Here is a 10,152-nt window from a genome sequence, read left to right as displayed (position 1 = left end):
TTATTTTTATCTCTCTAGAAAAATAAGCGTTAAAAGTTCCAAGATGGATCACCCACATGCAGATCTTCCAGGGCTGCAGGGGAAGGAGGCTGCGGGGAATAGTGCGGCCGGGAGGAAGCCGAAGGAATAAGTCAGGAATATGTGTGGAACTGAAGGGTGGCTGGACCATTCATTCCCATTAGGGAGAGGTGCAGCACCATTAATAATCATTTTAACAAGAGCTGGCCTGAGCCAGCAGGGCCAGGCTGCATTTCTGGAGAGGGAATTTTTGTTTAATAAAAGGAATAACGCCGTGCATACAAATGAGCAGGGGCGGCGGGGCTCACTTCTTCTCCTACCTGATATTTGTTATTGCTCCACCTGCCTTGCAACAGGAACACTTTTTTTGGCTCACACAAGAGGACTGTGCCTGCTGTATTTCCTTTCCTGCCCCGGAATCCTTGGGGTAAAGTTCCAAAAGTGCTGGTTTCTGAGCAGCCGTAGCCCTTCCAAGAAGGAAAGAGCCACCTCACCTGGTTGAAAGCATCCAACCAGCAGAAATCCCATGTTTTCAGGGGGGTTTCACATATCTCAGAAGCCTGAGAGGCTTCACAGTAAGGCTGGAGTTGGCCAAAACTTCTCATTTTGCTCAGGTGTGCTTTTTGGAGCTCATTTTTTTTCATGGAAAATCAGCGGAGCGTCGCTGCATGTTTTACCCATAAACCCAAATGGTTTAAAATAGATAAGGCATTCCTTTTTAAAGGAATAAAGGAGTAGAAACCTTTTGGGTCTTTTATGAAGCAGCCATCAGGAAGAAAGCTTTTAATCTTGGCGATTTGAGAGGGCTGGGGAATTAGCTTTTAACCAGTCACTCCTTGCCTACGCTATTTTTTAGGGAAAAAAGCAGCAAGGCAAAGAGCCAAACCTGAGATGGGACTGGGAGCTGAATGAACTGCTACAATCCCTGCTCCAGCTGTTCTTCACAAGCTGGTGGGGATGTGAGAATGGGGAGGGACAGGAGCTCTCCCTGCTCTCAAATCATCCGTGCTCCCAAATTTTGTCGCAGAGTGCTGGGTCTAGGACAGGGCAGGGATGTGGGGATGCACAGCCAGCAGATTCCTGCTGATGGGGTGGGCTGTGACACCTGGAAGTGCCACTGGGAAAGGTTCACAAGGGCAGAGAGGCTGGGCAATGCAAAGTTCATTTAGACATAAAGGTTGTGGGTGGGAAACCTCTCTCAGTCAGGAAAACCCTGGAGAAGGGCTGTCCCAGGGGACTTCTCCTGGGGCCTGATTCAGTGCCAGCTCTGTGTTCTCAAAGACAGACCTCTAGCTCCATTAAGGTACCTGGATTTGGATACAGTTTGCCTGATGCTGCTGGCACTTTGATTGTGAAGTGAATTGAACCAGCTTATCCTCAGGAAAGTCTGGGGTTTTAATTAATACAGAGGGAAAAAAAGAGTGAGAACACAACATCAGCTGGACTCCTGCTATGTCTGACACCTTCTTCTTCCCCTCCTGGGAAGACTGGCCAGACTGTCTAAGGATCATGTTTGATGTTTCCTCCTCTAGGAAGGGCCATAAAAGATGCTCTTGTTCCAACCCCCTGGAAGGGCAGGGACACCCTCCACAGGTTGGTCAGGTCCCCATCCAGCCTGGCACTGAGCAGCTCCAGGGGTGAGGGATCCCCAGTTTCTCTGGGCAGTCTGTTCCTCCTGTTATGGGGATTTGTTGCTCTGAGGGCAGTGGCCTCCCCACAGATCTCCTTTAAAAGAAAACAGAGCGAAAAAGCCAATAGCAGGGGCCAGGCAGAGAGGAGGGGCATCCCACGTGCCTTTTCTCTTTAGGAAATGAGAAAAAAAGAGTAAATTACTGAGAATTAGGTTTCCTCTCTGATGATCCACGGCCTCCTGCCTCGCCCAGTACCCCCAGCTCTTATCTCATACCTGCTCTTTCCATCTCGGAGAGTTTGGAAATTCGGCTCCATCTGGTTCTTTCTGATGGAAAGATAGTGTATCACAGGCCAGGCAGGCAGGGCTCTGCTAATTAATGGTAATCCCTTAATCCCAAGGAGATGTGAGAGACTGAGCTGCCCACGGAGTGCACAGAGGTGCCAGACCCAGACCAGGAAACTTGCCCGTCCAACACGGCACCAGAGAGGTTTTCTCCCCTCTGATTATCTGTATTTCTATTTCCTGTGGTCCAATAATTAGGTATTGTCACAAGAGTTTCTTTCCCCCACAGTTGGTTGTCATAATCTCTGTCATAAAACCACTTTTGCCACTGAAAAAAAAAAAAAAGAAGACAAAAAGGAAAATTATTTCTTTTGCAGTTTTTAAGGGGAATTAGAGGTGAAGCTTGCTAGGACAGCTTTTCTTCCCTTCTGCCTTTCCTCCTGGCATCAACATTTTTATTTAGAGAAGAGCCCTGATGCCAAAAAAACACCATTTCACTTGGACAATTTACTGCATTTAATCTGGAACGTTCCTCGGTGCTTTCATGCAGTCAATCAAAATTGTTCAGCTCTCGGCTTTGCAACATAAAAATACCCCTTTTCCTTTTATTTTAAAAATTTTGTGCATGTCAGTTCTTCAACACCAAAAAACAAGCAAGAGCGGAAAACATACAGGTTGTGTAATTCCCATGGAAAATTATATTGAATAAAAAAAAGAATTCTCCCTAGAATGTTAGTTTTAATTAAAAAAAAATTAAAAATTATATATATATATGTAAAAATTTATTTTATTTTATTTTTTAGACTAGTTCTGCTTCTGCTGGTGCCTGTGTTTCCTTCTCCAGCAGGAAAGCACCACATCCCAGTGCATGCCAGGAGGCACATTTGGGCTGTAGGATTAAGGCCACAGTGACACATCCCACATCCTTTTCCCTATTTCCCACTGGCACACTTTGAGCTTTCAAAGTCACTGGCCCAGCAGGAAACAGCAGGGCAGTGTTTAGATGGCCTAAATTTCTTCTGAGTCACCTTAGCAGTGCCTTTCTTCTCTTTGATTTGCTCTGGGTGTGTTTCTGGTGTTCCCCATTGTCACTCGGCCTCGGGTTGAGGCCAGCATTAAAGCTCCAAAGGAGTTTGTTGGCTCTGGCACAGGGGGTGAGTTTTACCCCTGGATTGTGCTGACCTGGAATTTAAAAGGCTGGGAGATGTCCCCAGCTGGGGAGGAATGGAGCTGTGCTCAGGCTGGATGCTCACACCAGCTCTGTGGGCTGTGATGGGGTCAAGACAAGCAGAGCACAAAAATTCAAGGGTTCTTGAGGGACCTTTTCACCAGGGTGGTCTGTGCCCTCTGCTAGCATTCCCTACCCCTCCCTGTGCTCCTCAGGAGAGGAGGATCCACCCTGGATTTGCCAGGGTGTAAGATTTAGGAGCTTTTACTTTTTTTTTCCCCTCTCAGTATTAGCAGGGTTGTAGGAAAACTAAAACCTGGCCTTCAAATTAAAAATTAAGACCAAGACCATCCCTGGTAGGTGCCATTAAAAAACAGCTGGGTCAAAGAGGTACTACACAATTCCACACACCCAGGAGAGCTATCCCAGGTGATGAGACCTTTCCCTCGAGCACAGGGAGGTCTGACTGCTTCCCCAAAAGCACTTTCCTTCATAAACCAGTCTCTGCTGTAAATTCTGGTCATCTTTGAGGGTCTCTGACCTTCCTGTGCTGCTCAGCTGCAGGGAGAGGGATGGGATGGGATGGGATGGGATGGGATGGGATGGGATGGGATGGGATAACAGGTGAAGCACAATCCCTGCTAAGGCTGATTGTTTGAGTAGACCCAAGTGCTGGGAGATAAAAAGGGACCACCTGAGCAGCTCTGGGTTAGTTGGGAGCTGCTGGCATGGCAGGAGCTCCTCTCTGCTGGGTGTCTGCAGAAGAGCTCCAGACCTGTAATTAAGGCCAGCACTTACTAACTTTTCCTTTATTTTGAGAGCCAAAGGACTTCCTGGCTTCCTGCAGCTTTTCTTTCATGGTATGGGAGAAGATTTTTGGGAAAGTAGAGCTCATCTTTTCATCAGTTGTTAAGAGAGTCAAAAGCAACAGCTTTCATTTCTCTTTGCTGCCTGAATTCCCTTATCTTGTGGCGCCTGCAGCAGCTTTTTGGTTTGTGAAAGCTGCACGTGGGAATGGCTGGGAAGCCACAAAAGGGGCCTGAGGGGAAGCCAGGAATGATGCCTGCTGAAAAGCATCTTGGCCTGAGCGAAGGAACAGCAGCAACCCTTGATATGGGATGGGGAGAATAGCCCTGGTGCTGTGATATGTGCTGGTTCTCTGTGTGTGTAATAGCTGGGATGTGGATAAAACCCCAGCTGTGTTTAGCTTCAGTTTTATATTGCTTTGGATGGCTGAACCGGAAAAGGAAAGAAAAATGAAAAAAAAGAGCCATACATGCATAAAAAAAATAGAGATGGATAAGACCTAGGTCATCTGCTCAATACTTTCCTGCCACCAGATGATTGTTCCTGGACTCAAATCTCTGCTCCGAGTTGTGGCTGGGAATACATTAACCTTTAAAACAATAGTATTAGAATTTTATATATTTTCTTTAACCAAAATGCTGGAAACCTGGTAAATGTGAAGGGCAGGTCATGTTGAGCCAGCGGGCCCCCAGGAAATTGGATTTTGGGGGGTTTATTCATGAAGGAGCGCTCGGCCTGTTGGAATTCCCTTGGGGCTGGTGCTGACCTGGAGCCCAGCTGGCCGGGCCCTGACCTGGGGGCTGGGCTCTGTCCTTCCAGGAGTTTGTGGCCACCAGGGAAGCCCAGGAAAAGCCAGTGGGGTCCCTGTGACAGCGGTGCTGTGGTTGTGTGGGTCCTGCTGCCTGGTGTGTCCATGGGAATCCCAGCTGGAGCTGTAGGAATGGCTCATGACAGTACAGGGAGTGGAGAAAGTGTTGCCTCAAGGCATGTGGTGGTTTTTTAACCTCTGGTGTAGAGTAATTGAGGGGTACTGTGTGATTTCCACTCCTGTTTCTGTGGCTGTTTCCTGGAATCAGACGGCAGGGAAATCATGGAATGGTTTGGGTTGGAAAGGAAACAGCAAAGAAAAGAAAGAGCAACAAATCCCACACCCCTGCCATGGGCAGGGACACCTTCCACTATCCCAGGTGGCTCCAAGCCCCATCCAATCTGGCCTGGGACACTTCCAGGGATCCAAGGGCAGCCACAGCTGCTCTGGGCACCCTGTGCCGGGGCCTGCCCAGGGAACAATTCCTCTGTGGGGTGAATTCCTCCCAGGGAACAATTCCTTCCCAATATCCCATCTATCCCTGCCCTCTGGCACTGGGAAGCCATTCCCCTGTGTCCTGCCCTCCATCCCTCATCCCAAATCCCACTCCAGCTCTCCTGGAGCCCCTTTAGGCCCTGGAAAGGGGGTTCTAAGTTCTCCCCCAGATCCTACTCTTCTCCAGGTGAGCAGCCCCAGCTCTCCCAGCCTGGCCCCAGAGCAGAGAGGCTCCATGGCCTCCTCTGGACTCACTGCAGCAGCTCCAGGTCCTCCTGTTCCCTTCCTTCCTCTCTCCTCATTTCACAGCAGCATGGAAACCAGCGAGGAATGTGTCTCCCAGAGTTTTGTTAGTGCCCAGGAAGTGACTTCAGTCACAGGAATGGTTTGCCTGTGGCTTTCAAAACGGTGCCCTTACATTTCCATCATGGTTTTTTGCTCGTGTTTCACAGGCAAGACAACCAGGACACCAAATTAGAGGAGCTCTGTCTGGTGCCTCATCCTCTGAGCATTTCTTCCCATCCTGAGCCTCTGCTACTGAATTCTTGTGTGCTGAGATGGTGCTGCAGTTTTAAGTGGCTGGAAACTTTTTCCAAAGGAAGAGCAGGTCCAGTTTGGAAACAACATCTTTTTTAATCTTCTCTCTTGACTGTTGTCTGCTGCTTTTCTGAGTTATTCAGCAAGTTGCAACACAAAGACACAAAGAGAGATGTACTGTTATTATTGGTGGTTGTTGTTCCTAAGTCTTTATTGATTTTTATGAAAGAAATAATAACAATGTGCATGAGGTATCCAGCTAACAAAAGAAGTCCTGCAGTACTCATCTCGAATTAAATATAGAGAAGCAGAATCCAACTGGGATATTGACAGGCAAATACAAAGCTTTGTGTCTCAGGGTAGTGCTGGAGTGAAAGCAGGACTCTGCCTTGCCACAGCCCACCTTGATGAGGAGACAGCCAGCATTGTTCTTCTCTACAGCTCCTCAACAAACGTCTCCAAAACATCTCCTGAGGCCAAAAAGAAGGATGTTATCAGGAGCAGGGAGCTGCTCCCTCAGGCTTTGGGCTGATCTGGGATACCTGGGGGAAACTGGGATGTCCCTGGGGCAGCAGGAGCGGGGTGTGAGCCCATCCCCTTGCAGTGGCTGCAGGTAACTCTGTCAGACTGCTGAGCTTGAGCTCACAGACCCCTTTCTGTCGAGGGTTTCTGCTTTTTCTGAGTAGCTGGTGTACATCAAAGCCAGGCTGGAGGGGGCTTGGAGGAACCTGGGGTGGCAGAAGGTGCTCCCTGCCTGTAGCAGGGGGATGGAGCTCGGTGATCTTGAAGGTTCTTTCCAAGCTAAAGCGTTCCTTGATTCCGTGGTGAGCTCAGGGCATCCTTTCAGCAATGAGAAGGAGGGAAAGCAAAGAGGAAAATCTGCTCCTCGTGGTTGGTCTGACTTCCTTCCTGCTGGATCAGCTCACCAATTCTGAGTCAGGGGTTGATGCATCCCAGGTAGGGGAAGGGTGTGAGGGACCAGCTCTCTGCTGAGCTGAACTCCATCCTCTTTATCCAACCCTAACAGAGGGCTTGGAAAAGCTCTCTCCTTCTCTTCTTCCCTTCCTGCTGCATGTCCTCACACGTGTCAAGGTGTAACTTACACGAGAGAGACGGCGCTGCTGCTGTTCCACCTGAGAACAAGAGCTACCAGACACCACATAAAAAAGTGTCAGAGTCTTTGCAGCTTTGGATTATCACTCCAAATATACTCTGATAAGTTCAACGAGGCTCAGGTAATGTCAGAATTTGTCTCTCCCTCGACTTTACAAGGAATTCCTGAGCACAATATTGAATCACAACCATATTGAATCACAACCCTATCTCTGCTCTTAAATCATTTCCTCCAGCGAAACATCACCCCACAGAGGAAGTCCTTTCAGCGAAGACAAAAAATGAAAGTGTTTATTGGTTTGAAAAGATCCCTCTGTGTGCCAGAATGGGTGTGAGGGAGAATGGAAGTGTGAGTGCCTGTGGCAATGCCTTCGCAGGGCAGTTTGTCATCCCGGCACGAGAAGGAGCTGAGCAAACACAAATATTAAACTAATATTTTTGGCGCTCGGTGAATTTTGATTGTCAGCTTGCGGTGCCCCAGGCAGCAAACAGGAATGAGATGCAGTATCCTTAAGGTTTGTATTCGTGCCTGAGTTGATGCTCCTTTTCTGTTTATTTATAAGTGTGTGTGTGTGACTCTGGGTATTGCTATTTATCTCTTGGGTGAGGGAGAGGTGCTAACGAGGACCCGGCTGAGGCTGCCAAGTCAGGAGGTAAATCAGCAAAACAAAAGGGGTTTGGTCCTCAGGATACCTAAATCTACACCAAATTGATGGTGTGGCAATTTTCTGCTCAAGTGTGAGTGGAGAGAGGGCCAAGGATGTGCAGGATGACTGGAACAGACTCAGCATTTTCCAGATCTCTGCTCTTCAGTGTCAGAATCCTTGATCCTACCCAGATGGGGGGCAAAAAAAAAAAAAGGAAAGCTGAAGACTGGTTGGTCACCAGAAGGTCAAGGCTAATTCTGAGGCTTTGGCACAGCTGTGGGATGGAAACCTGTCCTCTTCCTCCAGCTGTGCCCCAAATTGGTGCTGCCAGGTTTGGCTTTGTGGAGCTGGGACTGTGGTTTTTGGTTATTTTTTGGTTTTTTTTTTCTTGGAGAGACACTGAGGAAGATAAACAAGGTTGTCAGCCCATGACCCTTTCTGAAAAGACAGGGCCACCTTTCGAGCTCCAAATCACCCTGCTGTTGGTTGAGAGGCACTTTGTGGAGACTGTACCAATTATGTGGGATTTTTTCAGAGTGTGGGAGCTGTTATTTTCTTGAGTGAGCAAGGAAGAGGCTGAGAGCTGTGAGAAGTGATAGACAGCTTTGCAAGGGAGCTGCAGTTAACCCGGAGTTCGACTGAACTCCTTGGGAAGACTGGGAGCCAAAGACAAAGCTCTGTGTGTTGCAGCACATGGGGAGGAGCACTGCCCAGCTCTCACTGCACGTGGCTTCACAGAGGGAGCTCCTCCAGCATCAGGTTTGTCCATCTCCCAGGTAGTCCTTATGGGAAAATGCAAGAACCAAGCTCCTTCCTATGGGGAGATTCAAGAAAATTCCCACGTTGTGCTCCTTACTCAAAGCTGGGTAAAAATAAAACGAGCTGAAAGACAAAGAGGAAAAGGACAAGAGGTTGTCTGTTTCTCTTCTCAGCTATCTTTGAGGATGATTCACCCTCCCCAAATTCCTGGCAATTTCTCTCAGTGACCAGCAGCTCTATCTTGTGTTTCTGACTCATAAACTGCTGGAAGCTTCTCTGGCTGAGTTCCGACTAACAACAATGTAAGCATTGGGTTTAATCCTGCATGAAGCTGTTCCGTGGAGAGCGAGAGACAAACCAAGAGGGGGAAAAAAGCAGATGTAAGTGAGGAAGGGCAAAAATGAAGGAGCAAGAGGTAAAACCCCAAAAAGGAAGCCCATATGTGGATTTTGAGTGATGGAGGAAATAATAAAATCGTCTGTTCCGAGGCCAAACAAACGAACAAAATGATGAACGGTGGAAAACTCTGAGCTTGCTTTCCTATTGTGGCAGTGATATTAGTAATAAAATCGATACCAATACTTAGCTAGGCCTAATAACTACACAGATCAGATTGGATTAGGTGGATATTACTTCTCCTAATAACCTGCTTTTGTTGCCATTGCAGTCCAGGTAGGCATAGGCATCGTGCCTTTTAATTAAAGCAGGGGCTTCGGCGCTTTGATTCACTTGTAGTCATAACTGGAAACGGCTGATTTTTAAACCTGTTCTGAAGGCTCTTATAAATGAAAATAAAGGCAGATTCCATGGAGAATCCTCTGCCTGACAGCCTTGGTGTCGTAGCACGTGTGAGGGACCACTAGAACCCTCCCAAAATGGGCTTTGCAGGGATTTTTGGAGGTTCTGGCATTAGCTCCCAAGGCTTCATTTGATGTCGGATCACCACCAAAGCCCGCCGGAGGTTTGTTGAAGAAGGCTGTGTTGAAATGTCTGCTCCCAGGTGAGACAGGCCAGGCTGGGGGTCCCCACCTCTCCCAGCTGGGCGTCACCACCGTGCCCCACCTCTGGTCTTGGAAATCTTCCTGGCAAACTCCCATCCTCGACCGATGCTCTTCCACCAGGAACGCCAGCTTGGAGGAAAACAGCGTGTCTAAAAGCAAAAGGCACGCTGGGCTTTATTGAATTTGCTCCAAACAGTTCTGCATCCAACCACCCAGAAACTGTCTCCCTGCAGGCAGCAATATCTTTTACTAATGACTGCATGGAATAGCTGGGCTTGCAGTTCACCATTTTTTTTGCATCTGCCCTGTGTTGGGGCTCCTCTGTCATTTTTTTGGGTGTTTTTGGGCTGCTTTGTGTCAGTGAAATAAATCTTCAGCAAAAGGAGGGGAAGGAAAAAACAAGGGGTGAGGTCACATTAGGTCTGGAAAGAGAAGGATGTTCACCTCAAATCCAGGCCCTCTGAGCTGGAGAAAGGGACTTTGGGGTTGCTCTCCTGCTCTCCAAGTGGCACCTAGGGGGCTGCTGGGTGTCCCAGACACGTTGGAATTAACTCCAGCCTTGGGAAAGTTTGCTACTGCTCCACAGTGTGCAGGGTGTGGGTGAGGGGATGCTCTAAAATCCTCTGTGTGAGGATTTCCCCCTGAATCTGGGCTCAGGTCAGGCCTGAGGGGTGTCCCTGCTGAGCAGGGAGACAGGGACCCCACAGCATCATCCCCACTGCATCGCTGCTGCCTGGCTTCAGCTGACCTGGAAGTGCTTCCAGCCTAAAAATAAAAAGATAGATTGTCCACTTCAGCTGAAATGACCAGCTGAAAGGAACTGCTGGGGAACAAGAGGGCTGGAGGATGTAGAAGGGAGGACAGAGAAAGAAAAGGGGAAAGGG

At 48.4% G+C, this 10,152-nt stretch overlaps 1 long non-coding RNA gene across 1 annotated transcript; it reads left to right on the top strand.

Moving 5' to 3' along the window:
* The first annotated feature begins 3,807 nt into the window (after nt 1-3,807).
* On the top strand, nt 3,808-9,744 carry LOC147652000 (uncharacterized). The gene is made up of 4 exons (XR_015289894.1): nt 3,808-3,961; nt 5,664-6,705; nt 6,841-6,983; nt 7,098-9,744. It is a non-coding gene; the product is annotated as an uncharacterized LOC147652000 (long non-coding RNA).
* The last annotated feature ends 408 nt before the right edge of the window (nt 9,745-10,152 follow it).

The sequence above is a fragment of the Cyanistes caeruleus genome, chromosome 8, assembly GCF_971803275.1.
Source record: "Cyanistes caeruleus chromosome 8, bCyaCae1.hap1.1, whole genome shotgun sequence".
NCBI classification, from domain to species: domain Eukaryota; kingdom Metazoa; phylum Chordata; class Aves; order Passeriformes; family Paridae; genus Cyanistes; species Cyanistes caeruleus.
The sequence above is the reverse complement of the archived record's forward strand: the minus strand, read 5'-3'. Positions and strand labels throughout refer to the sequence as shown.